At 43.0% G+C, this 16,031-nt stretch overlaps 1 pseudogene; it reads left to right on the top strand.

The window, feature by feature from the left end:
• Window positions 1-499: 499 nt before the first annotated feature.
• Window positions 500-14,909, top strand: LOC114043196 (annotated as a pseudogene).
• Window positions 14,910-16,031: the final 1,122 nt, after the last annotated feature.

The raw sequence follows: 16,031 nt of genomic DNA, 5'->3' as shown, positions 1-16,031 counted from the left end.
ACATACATAGGTACAGACCAGGGATGGGGAACCTGTGGTCTCGAGGCAGTGAAAAAATGGAGGAAATCTCAGAGGTAAGATATTAGCAGTGGTGGGGACTGGGAAGTTGAGATTAGGGCTGAGTCTTGAAAGAAGCCAGGAGACAGAAGTAAGGAAGGACAGTGTTCAAGGTATAGGGGGACAATTAGTGAAAATGCATTGATAAAGGAAATGGAGTATCTTGTACTAGGGACAACAGAGACACCATTTTGGCTGAATTGTAGAGTATGCAAAGGGGAGAAAAGTGTAAGAAGATGAGAAAGAGAAAAATGGCCAGGTTATGAAGGGCTTTAAAAGCCCCCCCCCAAAATTGTGTTTGATTGGAGAGGTAATAAGACGCCACTGGAGTTTAGGGGGTTTACAATCATGTTGGCATCTAGTGAAGGAGGGATGGAGTGAAGTGAGACTTGAGGAAGGGAGACCAACAAATAGGCAATTGTTATAGTCCAGCCATGAGACGATGAGGGTCTGCATCAAGATCGTGGCCATGTGAGTCTAGAAAAGGGGACACACGTGAGAGATATTGTGAAGTTCAAAGTGACAAGACAGAGGTAGATGAGCTCTGTATGGTGAATGCAATGGAGAAACTGTGAGCCTGCATGATTGGGAGGGTTGTAGCACCCTCAACAATAATAGGAAATATGAAAAGAGGGGAAGGGCTGGGGGAGTTTTGTTTTGGACATATTGAGTTTGAGATGTCCAATAAGTAGGAGGCAATTCAAAACTGAAGGCCAGAAGAGAAGGGTTGAGGCTAGACAAACAGCTGAACAGATGGTTATTGCTGGGTTGAGCTGTTCCTTTTGAGAATGGCCTATCTTATTCTTTGACCATTTACCGATTGGAAACTGGATCTACTCTTAGCAATTTATATTAATTTTTTTATTTATTTGGATGTAATCAATCAATAAACATTCATTAAGTACCTACTATGTGCCAGGCACTATGCTAAGCACTGGAGATACAAAAAAATAAAAAGCAAAAGACAGTCTCTGCCCTCAAGGAGCTTGCAACATAATGGGAAAGACAACATGCATACAAATATGTACAAAGAAAGTTATGCATAGAATCAATAGGAAATAATGGATGGAAGGCATTGGAATTAAGAGAGATTGGGAAAAGGTTTCTGTAGAAGGTGGGATTTTATTTTTGTTGTTGTACAGTTGTTTCAGTTATATCTGATTCTTCATGACCTGATTGGAGGTTTTCTTGGCAGAGATACTGGAGTGGTTTGCCATTTCCTTCTCCAGCTTATTTTACAGATGAGGAAACTGAGGGAAACAGGGTGAAGTGACTTGTCCACACAGCTAGTAAGTGTCTGAGGCCAGTTTTGAACTCACAGAGACGAGTCTCCCTGACTCCAGGCCCAGCACTTTATCTGCTACACCACCTAGTTGTCCACATGGGATTTTAGTTGAGACTTACTGGAAGCTGGGAAGGTCAATAAGAATTTTAACATGATTATCTATAGCTAAGACCTTATTTCTGCCAAATCTATTTCTTTCCTTTTCATTTGGGATGCATTACTTTTTTTTGTATCTAAAGACTCCTTATTTTCATGTCATCATCAATCCATCTATTTTTTTCTCCCATTAAATCTTCTATTTGATGACTAGTCAAAAATTCCCTTCCTCTTCTCAACTGAAATATCACTTTCATCCTGTGCTCTTCCAATTTCTAAACATGTTTTTATGTTGAGATCATCAATTCTTTTAGAACGTATAGGATAATGATATGATGTGGTGCAAGCCCTATTTTTTCACTTCTCCGCTCTCCAGCTTTGCTAGAAGGGGCTGTTTTTGTACTGTGACTCATCAGAGGGATGAAAAGTTCCCAAATGGATGTTTGGCTGGAAGTTTGTCTCTCTGGCGACCTTTTTACTGCTGAGTTGACAACATTGGTCTCCAGTATTGATGTTTAGACCATATGTGTAGTTGAACTAGCAAAAAAATAAAGTGCTTGTAACAAATCCCGTACCTTCATATATTCAGATCCTATACCCTCTACTTCAGCATTGATTAAATGCCTGCTGACACTTCATTTCTCAGTTCTGGACATTTTCTCTGACTGTCCTCTAGTCCTGGAATGCTCTCTCTCCTCCACCCCAGCTATGGATTCCCCAGCTTTCCTTTAAGATTCATCTAAAATCAGATTTTCTACAGGAAGCCATATATGAACCCGATAAAGACCCACCAGACATTTAGTGCTGGGTAAAGAGTCCCCCATTTCTTCTGGAGCCCCAGAAGAGTGAACAATGGACCCAATGGGTCCAATGGGCTCAATGGACCTGATTCCATCCTTCTCCTCAGCTGCCCTTTGTTTTAAGTGTATCTCCTTTCAATAAAGCTGGCTTCTTCTGCAGTCTTGTCAGTCCTGTGCTTCCTTGTACTGGGCTTTTGGCCTTCTGAACCTCACTGAGTCTGCATAAGGACACAGTGAGAACTCACCAATAAGAGAAAGGGGCTTGCAGGACCAGAGGGAGGAGACAGTTAAGGCATGGTAATATAATCTTCATAATGAGAGATGGCTAGTCTGGGGCCTTCCCCAAAAGGGAGAAGACCTCACCAATGGGAGGAAAGAGACTCTGGGACTAAGGAAGAAGGCAGAGGGACAATTTTCCAGCCAAACACAATGGAGGAAGGAACTAGAATGACATTAAAGGAAACAGCTGGCCAATTCTCTTCCATGATGGCCCACTCCCCAACACGGACACAGGATTTAAAGAGAGTATTCATTCATTCATTTATTCAATAAACATTTATTAAATACCTACTGTGTGCCAGACAAAAAAAAACATGCTGTCTGCTGGATTCTAGACTGGATTTGCTCGTTCATAAGAGCATGGTCATCAAACCCAATAGCTCATTTTAAGATGAGGGAAGCTGTGGCTAAGTGAAGTTGTCATTTGCCCAAGGTCACTGAGTTATTAAGTCTTAGAGGCAAGATCTAAACTCAGATTTTCATGACTCCAAGGCCAGTCCTCTATCCATACCAGCACACTGCCTCTCCAAAGAAAACCATATAAAAGTATCTCTATTTCTTTTGACTGAGGCTTCCATCACCGCATCTAGACTCCTGAATGTACCCTATGCCTTCCTCAAAACAACTGGCACCTGACAGCAGCTGTGGGCTCACACATGAAAAGGAGGCAAAGATAAAAGAACAGATGTATTTCAACCCCCCCCCCCCAACAAAACCCAAAAAGCATCCTTCCTTCTGGAGAGATACACGGTCGTTTTTCTCCTCTATTCTTTTGCTTAGGCCGCATCTGTGCCCACTGCCTGTTGTGTTTGGATTTCCATTAGCACGTCGAAATTGCAGTGGTTAGCAAGCTGCAGGAACTTCAGGGCACTCCACCCCACACCCTCAGACCCTGGCAGCAAAACAGCACCATGGCCTGACCCTCCTCTCCAGCCTGTTCTTTTTCTCTGAAGGGGAAAGTCGCCTCTGAGAACAAACACGTTTCTGTGGCCTTCGAGGGGCTCTGAATTCATAAGAGGTCCTTTAGAGAGCAGAAATGTTTCAGGCACTCTTTCTGAAAGACGCGGGTATTTACCGGAACAAATATTTTGTTCTTTGTTCAACTGTTGAATATATCTGACTGCACTTTCCTCTTTGAATCCAGGGAGGGGAAAAAAAAAACCTGCTCTTTCCATGATGGAAAGTGTCCCCATCCTCTCCTATTTTGTCTCAGTCTTTCTCTTGCCTTCAACGGCGTGCTTTGTGTGCCTGTATCAGGGTGATTCTCCTCTCTGCATCCTTCTCTCCCTTTTCCCCCATCCCTGCCCCCACCCCCATAGAAATCACTCTTCCCTCAGGCCTGTTCTTTTCTCTCCTTTCTTACAAATCCAGCTTCCCATGGTCATGTAATCGTAATAATCCCCTGAATTTATATTGGGCTTTGTACTTCCTTTTACAGACATTGTTTTATTTGATCTTTCTAACAACCCTGTGAGGCAAGCTTAGAGTGTAGGATGGAAAGATTGCAGAATAAGCCTTCTGGTCTTGGCTTCGCCAGCGATTTTCTGTGTGACCTTGGGTGAGTCTCCTCTCCTCTCTGGGTTGCAGTTTCCTTAAAAGTAAAATGAAGGGCTGGAAGAGATGACCCTTGAAGCCCCTTCCAAGTCGGGATCTGTGCTCATATTATCTTTGGTCTCTCAGTTTAAACAGTGTGTGATTCATTCTGAACGGGGTTTAATCCTTTCCTCTCTGGACCGCCCTGAGGTCTCGCTGCTTTGATTGGTGATTGCTTGGGGCTCTCCACTTCAGCTATCACCTGGCCATCTTCTTGGCTCTTGCTGGCTGGTACCACCCTCACCTTCTTTCCGAGCCCTGGATCCCTAATCAAATCAATGCTGCTATTGCTACTGGAAAGCCTCTCGGTTTGGTCTACTTTCCTATGGCTCCATTCTCTGTCACACACCACAATATAGAGCTAGCTCACATCCAGATAGCACTTCAAGATTAACAAATTCTTCACATATGTGTTCTTGTTTCTCATCACAATTCTGTGTGGTAGGTGCCCATTTCACAGATGAGAAAACTGAAGCAGATTAAGTAACTGGTCCAGACTTACTTAACTAGTAAGTTTGAACTTAGACCCTCCTGACCTCCAAGTACTGTGCTACATCTATTGACAACCAGCTCTCTCTGACCACCATATTCCTTTAAATGAGTTGTCTCCCCTTGTTAGAATGTAAGCTCCTTGAAGGCAGGTGCTGTCTTAGGTTTTCTATTCATATCCCCAGTGCTTAGCACATAGTATGCTTAATGAACATTTAAAAGTTCATTCATTCATCAAGTTTCCGAGGAGCTAGATCTGGAAGAAATCTTATGAATGAGAATAATAGTTGATATTTATTCAGCTGTAATAGGACTTATGGGAAGCTAGATGGAGTGATGGATAGAGTACTGGACTGGGAAGATTTGACTTCATGAGTTCAAATTCAGCCTCAGGCACTTACTAGCTGGGTGACCCTGGGCAAGTCATTTGACTCTGGTTGCCTCAGTTCCTCACCTGTAAAATGAGATGGAGAAGAAAATGGCAAACCATTCCAGAATCTTTGCATAGAAAACCACAAAATGGGGTCACAAAGTATCAGACATGACTGAAATGACTGAACAACAACAAAAAACCAAGACTTACATTTATATCCCATCTTACCAGCCTTCAGGTCCATGTCTCAGGTCAGCTGAAACCAGATGAAAACACCTGAAGAGTGGAGGGGTTTGGGATGTGATCACTTGAGGTGATCACTGCCCCCCACTACAGGGATAGAGTTGGGGAGATAGAGGAAGTGGGTCTCTGAGAACCATAGAGAAACAGACCTCATTCCTGACTGTTCTTTTGTTGTTTGGTGGAATATATAACCCCCAGGGTGAAGATGAGATTGCCAGCATCTGGGCCTTCATCACTGAGAAAGGTTGGAAGACTGGGCTGAGCAACCCCCGGTGGGTTTAATATAATAAAACTTAATTTTAAAATGTAAAAAATCATTCTCAGCTCACCAGGCTTACAAAAATAGTCTGTGGGCTAGCATTGGCCAATGGGCCATAGTTGGCCAAGATCTGGGTTAAACAGTGGAAGAGTGATTATTAACTTTAAAAAAAAGTCCATGCAACTCCTGTGCATGAGACTAAAAATATAACAGAATTTGAGAGCTGGATGGGACTTTAGAGCTACCTACTCAGAAGGCGTTCCCACATGCCAAAGGCATTCCCACCAGAACGTTCCTGAGAAGTGGTTTTCAGCCTCTACATGAAGGCTTCCAAGGCTGGGAAACCCATCACTTCCCAGGACAGCCCATTTCCCTCTGGATAGCTCTCATTGGCAGGAGGATTCTTTCAATATCCAACTGAAATCAACCTCTTTCACGCACTGTTCCTGCTTCTATTAGAAAAATTCCAATTCTTCTATGTGACGACCCTTCAAATATTGAAAGACAGTTCTCCTGTTTCTTCACCTCCTACTCCCCATGCTTCAAACCTTCTCTTCTCCAGGCTGAATATCCCTAGTTCCTTCCACTGAATGTGGTTTGATCTGCTGAAAGGAAAACAAACCAATTTACATTTAGTTTCCTGGAATATTTCATTATGTAAAGTGTGTCAAGTGGTGCCTATGAGAAAACAGCTGCCTCAGACCTATGAGGGCTGGCTGACCCAAAACTAATAGGTTGTGTGTCCTTGGGTAAGTCAAACAATAGCTGGTATTTATACAACACATCATGGCTGGCAGAATGCTTTCCCTTATAGTTTCAGGCTTCAATTTCCCCAGCTATGAAATGAGAAGGTTGGATTCCAGCTCTAGGGTCTCATAGAAGCCTCACAGAAAACCTGTGAGTTAGGTACTACAGGGTACTGTGGTCCCCATTTTACAGATAAGGAGACTGAGCCTCAGAGGATTAAAGTGATATGATCATGGTTACACAGCTAGTAAATGTCAGAGGTGGGATTTAAATCCAGCTCTTCCTAATTCCAAATCCTGTGTTGTTTCTGTTTTACCACTGTATATTACCACACCTCAGTTTTCTTATCAGTTAAATAGATGAGTGCTAAGGTACCTTCTAGATCAAAGGGTCTTTGAACAGCGGGGATACCTATGAACTAGAACTGTTGATTATGTGGTCATTTTCCAGTCATGTCCAAATCTTCATGACCCTATTTGGGGTTTTCTTGGCAAACTCTGGAGTGGTTTGCCATTTTCTTCTCTAGCTCATTTTACAGATGAGGAAACAGAGGCAAACAAAGTGAAGTGACTTGTCCTGGGTCACACAAGCTGGTAAGTATCTGAGGCCAGATTTGAACACATGATGATGAAAATTCCTGATTCCAAGCCCAGTGTTCTAACCACCGTGCAACCTAGCTGCCCCATTATTATCTCTAGAACATACATTTCAGCTAGATTATTACCTGATGGGACAAACATTTTAATTAATTCCATTCATTAGCACAGATAAAGTAACCTGCTTAACACCAGTGCCACCCAGCAAGGCCCCAGTACTGGGAAGTGCTGATGATAATTCCTAGGCACAGTGGCACCTTACAATGGGGTCATGTTGACGAGAGCCTGCCAATTAGGGATCTACTGGTTTTGTCTAGAGTCATGTTCTGAGACCCTTACCTACTGGAATGTGTGTGGTTTTGGGGTAGCTGCCCTAAGGTATCAAAACATAGTAATCCTCTACAGTTAGGACCAGAACCTGGACTACGTATGCTCTCCTCTCTTTGTCCTTGTCTCTGTATCTCTCTCATACCATCTGTGTGTTTCTCTATATTTCTGCCTTCTCTTTCTCTGTTTCTCTTTGTGTCTATGTTTGTGTGTCTCTGTTTCTGTTTATCTCTCTATCTGTCTCTCTGTCTCTATCTGTCCCTCTGTCTCTGTCTCTCTCTTTCTCTAGCTGTGTATGTCTCTGTATTTCTCTGTCTTCACTTTCTCTCTATCTCTCTGTTTGCATCTATCTATGTCTGTCTCTATGTTTCTGTCTGTCTCTTTGTCTTCTCTCTCTATCTCTGTCTGCCTCTGTATCTCTCTCCTTTCAGTATCTTTTCTCCTTTCTGTCTCTGTCTTTCTCTGTCTCTGTCTCTGCCTCTCTGTGTGTCTCTATCTCTATCTCTCTCTGTCTCTCATCTCTCTCACTGTCTCTCTGTCTGTCTGTCTTTCTGTCTCTCTCCCTGTCTCTCATACCTCTCTCTCCACCTGTCTCTGATCTCTCTCATCTCTCTCTGGACTAGAGGATACGGACTTCTTTATATCGAGTCTTTGCTTGGCTGGCAGGTCTAATGAAATAGCCCTGGGTTCTTGGTGCAGTTCAGTTGATGGCCCAGTGGCTTGATGAGCGTCTTGAATCAGTCTGTCTTGAGCTCTCTAACCGGATCCCAGGGGAATACCTCTTGCCCTACCTAATCTTCTGTAACTGATCCAACTGAGGCAAAACTGTTCCGTCACTGCTACATTACAAGACGCCATGAGCTAATTCTTCCCATTCTCATGTGAAAAACACAGGAGAGACAATGAGGCATCTTTTCTCACACAGCTAACACACAAGCTCATACCACTTAGGAACAGGTGGATAGGAGTCCCTCATATCCACAAATTCAATTCAAGTAACATTTATTATAGCCTCCTGTGGGCCAAACACTGTTCTAAGTGCTGGGAATTCAATGGGGAAAAAAGGTAATCTCTGCCCTCAGGGAGCTTGCATTCCAAGCTAAACTACTCTCTCTGGAACAGAACAGTGACTTGCTCCCTTCAGTGTGGCCAGAATGGCTTCCCAAATATCGCTGCTAGGCTGTGGCCTGGGATTTAAAATTGAGGAGGCTTCTGCCAGGGAACTGGGTTGGACAAATCGGACCCTTTCTCAGCAGCCCCAAAAGGCCATGGTGAGCTTAGCGTGAATGGATAGTGGTAGCAGTAGCAGTGTTGTGAGTGTGTGTTGGGGAAGGGAAAAGAGGAGGGCAGCTGGGGTACATTAGTTTAGAATGTGATCTTGGCCTGAGATCTGGGTACAGCAACCTGCAACTCCCCCCCCATTATATGTTTCCTTCCCAGACATTGCCTTTCCTGTGGGTCCCGTTATCCAGTGTTACCACCAGGTGGTGGGGCAGAGGATAGAAGATTTAAGTCTGAATTATGCCTAAGACATTTACTAGTTGTGTGACCCTAGACAAGTCATTTAACCACTCTCAACTTCATTTTTCTCCTCTGTAAAATGCTGATAATGATAGCATCTACTTCAAAGCACCGTTGTGAGAATCAAAAACAAAAGAGAACGCAAAGTGTGTTGGGATGCCTTTGGAATCCTTGCCACTGGAAAGGCTGAGACTGGTGGGTCGCTTGAGCCCTGGAATCCTGAGCTGTGAAGTTTAAACTAATCAGGCACATGGCACCAATATGGTGAGACCTGGAGAATGGGGAAGGGAGGGTCCAGGTTGCCTAAGGAGGGAGTGAATGTTCCTAGGTCAGAAATGGAACCAATCAAAGCTCCTGTACCAGTCAGAAATGGGATCAGTCTGTGTGAGTGGCTTTGTACTTCAAATCTGGGTGATTTAGGGAGAATGAGTTAAGATAAAGAGGGGGGGAGAGAGAGAGAGACAGAGACAGAGAGACAGAGAGACAGAAACAGAGATAAGAGAGATCACAGACAGGGAGAGAGATATGAGAGACAGAGAGACAGAAAGACAGACAGACAGAGATGAGAGACAGAGAGAGATAGAGATAGAGACACACAGAGAGGCAGAGACAGATAGAGACAGAGAAAGACAGACAGAAAGGAGAAAAGGTACAGAAAGGAGAGGGAGAGATACAGAGGCAGACAGATATATAGAGAGAAGACAAAGAGACAGACAGAAACATAGAGACAGTCACAGACAGATGCAAACAGAGAGATAGAGAGACAGAGAAGATGGAGAAATACAGAGACATACACAACTGGGGAAGAGAGAGACAGAGACAGAGGGACAGGCAGAGACATAGAGACAGATGGAGAGATAAACAGAAACAGACGCACAAACATAGACACAAAGAGAAATAGAGAAAGAGAAGGAAGAAATACAGAGAAACACCCAGATGGTATGAGAGAGATGCAGAGACAGACAGAGACAAGGACAAAGAGAGGAGAGTGTATGTAAAAGCACTTTGCTATTTGTTATCATCATCATCATCATCATCATCATCATCATCATCATCACCATCAACATCCTCATCGTAGTCATTGCCGTCATTATCATATGTGACAGACCCGTCTGACTTTTCTTGCTTTCAGCCTTGTCCTGTGTAGGTGATTCAGCTGACAGCACCTAGGCACAGTCCTGGCTCGAGTGAGGATGAATCGAACAGGATTAAAGAGGGCTGTCATCCCTGTCTCACACAGAGGGAACAGACCCTAGTATGGAGAGCATGTGGATGTACTTGAGTGGCTGGGGAAGATTTTTCTTTTCTGGGAAGAGGCCATGTGCAGGAAGAGGGTAATTAGGAGGTTGCTTTGAATTTTAAAATTCTATGTTCCACTTTGGGTAATTATAATGAATAGTTTGCCCTTCCTCTTGAAGAATGAAGAAAAATGCATCTCTCTCCCCTCTGGTAGGGGACTATGGGAAGGGAATATTTCATATACTGTCAGACAGTTAATGAGATAGTTACTTTTGCTGAAATGCTTTTTTTCTCTTCTCTTTCAAATCTTTGTTACCAGGGACAGTGCTCTGGGTGGGGGAGGAGGGAAGGATATATTCAGAATTAGTGATGTAAAAACAAAAAGATGGAACAGGACTGGAACTGTGATTTCATTGGTAGAGAGAATTCCCAAAGAGGCCACTCCCTGTCCCAGTAAAGAAGGCCCCTTTCTCATAACTTACAGCTTTAGAAAATTGTCCTGGGACAACGAGACGTGGAGAGACTGCCCAGGGTCCTACAGCCAGTATTCAGTGCGTAACAGAGCCAGCAGTACCGAAATGTGTCACTAGGAAAGATTTTTATGTTCTAAGGTCTCTTAAAGTTCTAAATCTATGCTCATATGGTCATTGCTTTTAAAATTCCTCGTCTTTCTCCGTATCGCCTTTGCCTGCCCCCACTAAGGTGCTTGTGCATGCAGGAGCAAAATTTGTTGGGTACCTAAACACATACACACACACACACAGAGCCTTCCGCTTTCCATTCAGACATGTTCTCTCTTCCTCAGACACACATTGGAGTTTTCTTAGAGGCCATTAACAGAGGAACTTAGGGGTGACGTAGGAGAGAAGAGAGACTCAAATAAAAATCAGATCTGGTAATTACAGGATTTTCTACATGTACTTTTTTTTTCAGGCTTGACTTGGAAATAAAAAAAAAGACACAGGAGATGGGAGGGAAGGGAGTGTTTCTAGCGGGCTAGTAAGCGAGTGAAACCACATTTAAGAGAGTGAGACTAACTCAGATGAACTGCTCTTAAAAAGTGGCTTGAAGGCTAAAGAGAGGAATGCTGAAGTAACTTTGTCTGTTAACTGTTAGCTGTATTTACCATGCACTGCTGTATGCAAAGTCCAGACTTCTCTAGGGCAGAACCTCCAGTGTGGGATCTGAGACCTAGAGCTAGAAAAGAGGAGAACCTAACAGTCCAATCCCCTCATTTCATAAGGAGGATCAAAGAAGAGAATCCTTGTAAAGCGCTTAGCATAGTGCCTGGCACATAGGAAGCACTATATAAATGTTAGTTTTTGTTATTTTTGTTCATTGTTTCAGTATTGTCTGACTCTTTTTGACCCCATTTGTTTTTTCTACCGAAAAAATGACCCTTCGTTTCCCGTCTTCACGCCTCAGCACTGACTGCCCTCCATGCTTAGAATTTCTTTATTTCTACCTTTTGAAGTCTGTGACTTCCTTCAATGATCTACTTGAATCGCTTTCTCCAAGAGGCCTTTCCTTAGCCCCTTAGCTGCTAGCATGTTTCCATCTTGTGTCTTTCTTTGTTTTTGTTTTTGGTTTTGGCTAGGCAATGTGGTTAAGTGACTTGCCCAGGGTCACACAGCTAGTAAGTGTCAAGTGTCTGAGGTCAGATTTGAACTCAGGTCCTCCTGACTCCGGGACTGGTACTCTATCCACTGTACCACCTAGCTGCCCTCCTTGTGTTTTTCTTTGAATGTGTATTGTAGATACTTAGATCATATATAAAAGGCAGCTAAATGGTATATTGAATACAGCACTGGGCCTGGAGTCAGGAAGACCTGAGATCAAATCCAATCTCAGATACTTACTAGCTGTGTGACCCTGGACAAGTCATTTGACATCTATTTCCCTTGGTTTCCTCATCTGTAAAATGACGATAATAATAGCACCTACCTTCCAGGGTTGTCATGGGATAAATTAAATACTTATAAAGTGCTCTGCAAACCTCAAAGTGCTATATAAAACACTAATTATTATTATTATTATTATTACTCTTGGGAGATATTATCTTCCTTGATAGAATGTAATGTGTTTTGAAGGCAGGTCCTATTTGCCTTCTAATTATCCCAGTATCTGTTATTGGTTAGTCCTTTCAGTCAAGTCTGACTCTTCATGACCCCGTTGGGGGTTTTCTTGATAAAGATATTGGAGCGGGTTGCCACCAGTTCATTTTACAATTGGGGAAACTGAGGCAAACATGGTTAAGTGACTTGCCCAGGGTCACACAACTAGTAAGTGTCTGAGGCCAGATTTGATCTCATGAAGATGAGTCTTCGTGACTTAAGGCCTGGCAATCTATGCACTATGGCACCACCCAGATGCCTTAATAAATGCTTATTGATTGATAAACCTAGCTAATTCAGACAGTTTCATCACTATTAGGCTCCAGGATAAGGATTTTTTTTTCCCACAATGACCTTTAACTATCGGTGAAAATACAGAATGTTTGTTAATGTCATAGGCAAAAGTTGCTCCCACACCAACAGCATCATGGATCCTTGAAACATCGCCGTGGAAGAAGTATTTCATAATTTAACAACCTTAGTTATGGTCCTGGATCTTGTCTGAGCTTGGATATGTTACCAAGCACAAACAGATGTTTAGGGCTATTGACTTCAACTTGTAGATGGTTTCCTTCTGAGGATGAGCATGGTGGTGTGGGAAAACATTGGCCCTGGAGTCAGGGAAAGTCAGCTTCAAATTCTAGCTTGGATATTTGCTCACTGTTTGATATTGAACTAGTTACTTTGGGCTACTTCTCCGAGCCTCGGTTTTTCTCCTCTGAAATGTGATGATAGTATTTGTACTACCAAGCTTAGAATCATAGATTTAGAACTGGAAAGGATGGCCAGGTCATCTGTTCTAGTCTCATAATTTAACATAATGGATCTGGAGCAGGAAGGGACCTTAGAAGTCCTAGTGAAGTGATTTGTCCAGGGTGATAAAGGTAGAGGTTGAATTTGAACCCAGGTCTTCTGACTTAAATTCCATCACTCTTTCTACATAGTTATAATAAAGGAAAGTGTTTTTGAAACCACCCAATGTTTAGCCATGTGATACATATGATCAGAGAGGTTCCTTGAAGTGTGTAGGCTAGACCACTCCCTATCTTTTATGATTTGTGTGATGAATTGATTTGGGTTGTAGTGGAGCACAGGAGACTTAATTACCCTACCAGTGACAAATCCCACCACAAGGAATGTGGGTTGTTTGGACAATGACCCAAGAATTAATACACTATTGGGAGAATTGAACCAAATTCCCCATGGAACAATAGAAATAGCACACAACGCCACTGAACAGAGCATTGCATTTGGAAATAGAGGATGAGTATTTATAGGATCATGTATTTGGAGCTAGAAGAGACTTTGAGAATTATTTAATCCAACCCCTTCTTTTTACTGATGAGAGAGCTAAATGGCTTGCCTAAGGTCATAGAATAAATCATTGATCACAGAGTTAGAGTTGGAAGGGGTCCTAGGAATCTTCTAGTCCAAACCCCTCAATTTGTTGATGGGAAAAATAAGGCCTAGGAAGGTTAGTGACTTGCCTAAGGTCATACAATGAGTAAGTGACAAAACTGGGATTTGAACCCAGGACCTCTAACTTCAAATCCAATGGTTATTTCTCACCACCCCATACTCCAACTTGTGAGTTCTAGACCAAACCCCTTTATTTCTCTGGGTTCCAGTTTCCTCATTTGTAAAACTAGAAGTTGGGTTCATTCACCTCTAAACTTCTTTCCCTAAATCTATGAAGTTATGATCCAAAATGATATTTTCACTCTAAGTAAAACCAGAAGAAACAAAGAAATAATAGCCCAAAGGAAGCCATCTCACTGGCTTTCCTCCCAGAGGTGAATTGGGGGCTAGCTTTATCTGGCACACAAAGATGATAAAAAACCTTCTACTGACCCTTTGGCCATCTTGCCTTCCATTGCTTACAATGAGCATGAACCAAAAGGCTGCCATGCTGGTAATGGTCATGCACCTACATTTGTAGTGGAGAATAAAAATGAAGGGATTGAGGAGTAGGTGATGGCTAAGGCCCCTTTCAATTCTGAGCCCTATAATCCTAGGTTGAGAAGAATGAGCCCTGCTCTTTCCCTTCTCTCAAGATGGCGGACAAAATCCCCCAAAGGAACCAAAGGAAAAGAAAGTCTGAAACGAAAAAAAGGAGAACAAAAGGGAAGACGTGGCTGAAAAGGTGGTGAAAAAGTCTCGAAAGCACTGCAGTCAGAACCCAGTCCTGGCCCAAAGATACACTAGATCTGTAATATATTCCAGGAGAGCCATGTACAAGTGGAAATACGCTGCTCCAAAAACTTGGATTGAAAGGAAAAAGAAAGAAAAGGTGCCTGCTACTATCTCGAAGCCAGTTGGTGGTTATAAGAATGGAGGAACCTGTATGGTAAAGATTCACAAAATGCATAAGTATTACCCGACTGAGAATGTGGCTAGAAAGCTGCCTAAGTCATGGCAAAAAACTCCTCAGCCAGTGCATGAGGAGACTTTGAGCTAGCATCACCCTGGGCATGATTCTGATCATGCTCACTGACCCCCACAGGGCCAAGCGAGTCGTTTTCCTGAAGCAGTTGGCCAGTGGCTTGCTACTGGTGCCTGGACCTCTAACCATCAACCGTGTTCCTCTGAGAAGGACCCATCAGAAATTTGTCATTGCCACCGCTACCAGGGCTAACCTTTCAGGTGTAAAAATTCCAAATCATCTTACTGATGCTTACTTCAGGAAGAGGCTCTGTAAACCTAGACACCAAGGAGAGATTTTTGACATGTAAAAAGAGAAATACAAGGTTACAGAGCAGCGCAAGGCTGATCAGAAAACCGTGGACTCTCAGATCCTGCCCCAAATCAAGAAAATTGCTCAGCTCCATGGCTACCTGCGCTCTGTATTCTCTCCCTCCAATGGAGTTTATCCTCACAAACCGGTGTTTTAAATGCCTTGCACAAAACTCTTATTAAAGTATTTGAAATAAAAAAAAAAAGAACGGGCCCTCTCTCTGGTGTACGCATCATGCCTTCAAAGACTTCATTTGGTTCTGTAAATTCCGTTTAACAATCTTTTACTAAGCAACTATTATGGATATGGCCCTCTGCGATGGACAGGGGGATATAATATTGATATGGTTGCTTTCAAGGAATTTACCTTTGAATGGTGAGCAGCGGAAGACAGGACAATTCAATGGTGAAGTCTCTTTAGTTCATTCTCCATACCATAAGAAGATCATTTAAAGCAATTGAAGGTTTTTACCCTGGAGAAGACAAAGTCTGGGGCAGATGTGTTTTGTTTGGCCCCAGAAGGCAAAGGCAGGAATAATGGATAGAAGATGAAAAGGGGAAGATTTAGTCTTGATACAAGGAAATACTACAAATGAGAGCTATCCCAAAGTGAAATATGGACTACCTTGGGAAGTAGTGGGCATGGGAGGTTTGACCTGCTCTGTTCCTGGCCTCGCTCAGTTCACTCCTCTTTTGCAACCTGGTAGCACTCAGATCTTGGGGGCTAACCATACTGATGCCAGACAGTGTAGACACCTGATCATTATAGTCCACTGAAACTCAGAACTCTCGAGCTTGACAGATTCATTGTGCTAAGTCTCCCTGATATCAGGAATTAGAGACGTGGACTACTGCGCCTTAAGAATATTTTTGTTCAGAGACAGATTGGGCTAGATGGCCACTAAGATCCTTTGCAACTCTGACATTCTCTGATTTTGTGAACATCACAGAAGGGAGAGTAAGATAAATATAAAGGAGACATCCAGGCAAAATGCTCTGTGAAATCGAAGAAAGGAAAGCTCCCATCTGCCTGGGGAGAGAGTACAAGAGGCCGCTTCTCTCCTACAGAGAGACAGGAAGGCTCCACGCTGTGACCTAGCTGGGTACTGTTGAGACGTGCTTCATCATTCCCCTAAATGACACAATGGGAAGCATAGAGTGGAAATGCTATAGGTTCTGGGCCCTCTGTGCTGGAAATGTTGGGTTTGGAGTGGCATTAGCCAACAAAGCATGCAAGCCAGAAAGCTTGTCTCCGGGTTCCTGGTTCTTCTCTAACCAAA

This window comes from Vombatus ursinus, unplaced genomic scaffold (genome assembly GCF_900497805.2).
Source record: "Vombatus ursinus unplaced genomic scaffold, bare-nosed wombat genome assembly UNPS02001287.1, whole genome shotgun sequence".
Taxonomy (NCBI): Eukaryota; Metazoa; Chordata; class Mammalia; order Diprotodontia; family Vombatidae; genus Vombatus; species Vombatus ursinus.
Note: the sequence above shows the minus strand (reverse complement) of the source record. Positions and strands in the feature narration are given on the sequence as shown.